The 3,212-nt window shown below is 39.4% G+C and overlaps 1 pseudogene; it reads right to left on the reverse strand.

The window, feature by feature from the left end:
* Window positions 1–2,270: 2,270 nt before the first annotated feature.
* On the reverse strand, window positions 2,271–2,967 carry LOC110314214 (annotated as a pseudogene).
* Window positions 2,968–3,212: the final 245 nt, after the last annotated feature.

The raw sequence follows: 3,212 nt of genomic DNA on the forward strand, positions 1-3,212 counted from the left end.
TCTTGTTTCCGGGTTGAGCACCAGAGAGCACTTCCAGCAACTACATAGATGTTTGCATCTATGACTCCTGATCTCTTTCCTAGGTTTTATATCTTCAGGGTTGTCTCCTTTTGTGATTTATTATTTCTATTTCCATTTTTATATCCTGGATGGTTTTCTTCAATTCCTTCACCTAGTTGGTTGTGTTTTCCTGTAATTTTTTAAGGGATTTTTGTGATTCCTCTTTAAGGACTTTTACCTGTTTACCTGTGTTTTCCTGTATTTCTTTAAGATAGTTTTGTGTCCTCCTTAAAGTCTTCTATCATCATCTTGAGATGTAATTTTAAATCCAAATCTTGCTTTTCTGGTGTGTTTGGGTATCCAGGGTGAGAGAACTGGTTTCTGATGATGCCAAGTAGCCTTGTTTTCTGTTGCTTATGTTCTTGCCCTTGCCTCTCGACATCTGGTTATCTCTGGTGTTAGCTGATCTTGCTATCTCTGGCTGTGGCTTGTCCCTCCTACTATCCTGTGTGTCAGTACTCCTGAAAGAACAGTTCTCTCTGAGAGGAATTTGGGTATGGAGAATTGTGGTACAGCATCTGCTCTGGGGCGTGGATGGAAACTGGAAGGTTCCTGTCCCAGGCTGTTCCTTGATTCCTGTGTCCTGATGGCTCTGGCCAGGTCTCTCTTGGGCCAGGAATTAGAGCAGAAGTGGTGGTCTTCCCTGGGCTCACAGGTGTGTCCACACTTTTTGGTGAGACCAGCTCTCTCCCAGTGTTATTTGGGTATGTAGTGCTGTGGCACAGGATCAGCTCCCAACATAGATGGAAACTGGAAGGATCCTGTCCTGGGCTGCTCCTCAGTTCCTGTGTCCTGGGGGCTCTGGGCAAGTCCCTTTGAGCAAAAGTGGTGGACTTAACTGTGCTCACAGGCTTATCAGAACTCCTGGAAGAACAGATCTCTCCAAGCAGTATTTGAGTATGGAGAGCTGTGGCACAGGATCAGCTCCGGGCACATGTTCATTGCAGTTTTTGTGGTTTTAGCATTTATAAGCTGGTCCTTAGGAACATCTAGTGTACAGCCTTGAGTTCTTAAACCTGAGCTGTGACTCTGGTTGATCAGTCTTGGGTTATGCATTCAATAAACCATCCATGTTTAACTGACATCAGTGTTTGTGTGGTTTGTGGAGTGACTCCTGAACCATAACATAAAGAGATTTGGGAAAATCTGATACCATATGAATGGTATATGACTCTGTTTTTTACTGAATCATAAGGGCTCTGGACAACTTTACTTATTTTTCCTGACTTACAACAGGACTTCTCTGATTTATTTGCATCAATATAGAATGTAGGGGCTCCAATAATTGGTATCCTTTTTACTATATGAGGATTACTCCAATTAATTCTTTATATAAACTGAAGTTTCTTGCTTTTGAGATATTTGTTGTTAATATCTCCCCCCAAATTACTACAAGCTCATGTCAATGTTCATTTTCTATCCATAATGAGACAATTTCAACATTAATAAAGGGACTAACATTTCTGCTGGGTCTATTCCTGCTAATTGGTGAAGCCAAATAGTTTTCTTTCAGAATCAATTCAGAAACCTTTTGCACACAAATCTTTAATTTTTACTCTGTGTGCTATAAGTATCCATTATGAGATATTATATTCTCTCTGCATAAGAATTTCAATGAGAGAATGAGTAGCCAACAAAATAACTAAAAATGGAATCAAGTTTTTTTTTTTTTTTTTGATTTTCAAGACAGGGTTTCTCTGTGTAGCCTTGGCTGTCCTGGAACTCACTCTGTAGGCCAGGCTGGCCTCGATCCGCCTGCCTCTGCCTCCCAAGTGCTGGGATTAAAGGCGTGTGCCACCATGCCTGGCAGAATCAAGTTTTATATCAAAGTAATCCATGTATACATTATATAATTCCTTTCCTGCCAGAACCAATTTTCTCTCAACCTCAGCTGATAATTTTCTTAAGACTAAGTTCTTATTACCATGTAAAGGTTGGAATAAATTACATAGCTCTTCAATAGTTAATCTAATTATGAACCGTAGCCAGTTAAGATCTCCCAGGAATTATAAAAACCCACATTTTCATACCTTAGGGTATTAATATATTAAATAAAAACAGTATTTTACTGCTGTGAATTTTACAGAGTAATAATCCAGATCCATTTTTATTAGATGGTTAATGATCCTTCCTACGTTACATTTTAAAGATATAACTCTTATAATAATGTAAACAAAATAACTTTTTCCTAACAGGTTAACTCAAGAATTTCATTCTATTCTTTCAGGACTTGCATTTCTGTGTGGAGTTCCTGATGGGAATAACCTCTTTTTGGAGATGGAGATCTCCATTTTTAATCAGCTGCATCCTGATTGTGAAATAGTCCTGGATCTTGATCTTGACCATGAGTGTGATTGGAAATACCTTGATCCTATTATAGAACCAGATCTTCTGACTTAAGCTGATCTTAATCTACAAAGAGACGCAGACATTAGTTGTTGAGGAGATGCTGATCTTGACCTGCTCCTGCTGCATGAGTGATAGTATCACCTTACACTGGATCAGGAATGGAATCTAGAACATGACCTGCTTCTTCTTTGCTATAATTGTGTCAGTTGTATGCATAATGTCCTTTTTCACTATACACATAGCATCTATAGTTAGGATCAAAGGGACAACAGGCAGGTAGCCTACCAAAGCAAGATCTCAAAGGTATGCCTGTTGACAATTCAACCCTCACTTGGAAACCACAAATCACTATACCATTCAGTCCTCAAAAGGCATTTGCTGCATCTCTAGGATCCTCAAATTCCACAAAGCAAATCCTGGATGATTTCTGGCAATCCATACAGTTCTTAAAGGTCCAGAGTAACTGAATGCCCTTTCTAACTCTCCTTTACCAATACCACCTTCCAATTTACCAACATATGCCTTGGTTTCTCCTCCATACCACCCATAATATGACATGATGGCCAGCCTGTATATTTGGCTCTAGCCTGAAATGCCCAGTGTGAGTAGCATGGAAGCAGCTACACAACCTCCTCTACCAACAATCCTGGTAGCACTCTCTCCCAGAAATTTCTGAGAATTATTACCAGTCTGTAATTGATCTTACATGATTTGACTTTTCTATGGGCAAATTTGCCATAAATCTATGTTATATACTAGACAATTGATAGAATCTCCTCTCTGTAATTTTAAGGAGCAAAGCA

The sequence above is a fragment of the Mus pahari genome, chromosome X (assembly GCF_900095145.1).
Source record: "Mus pahari chromosome X, PAHARI_EIJ_v1.1, whole genome shotgun sequence".
NCBI classification, from domain to species: domain Eukaryota; kingdom Metazoa; phylum Chordata; class Mammalia; order Rodentia; family Muridae; genus Mus; species Mus pahari.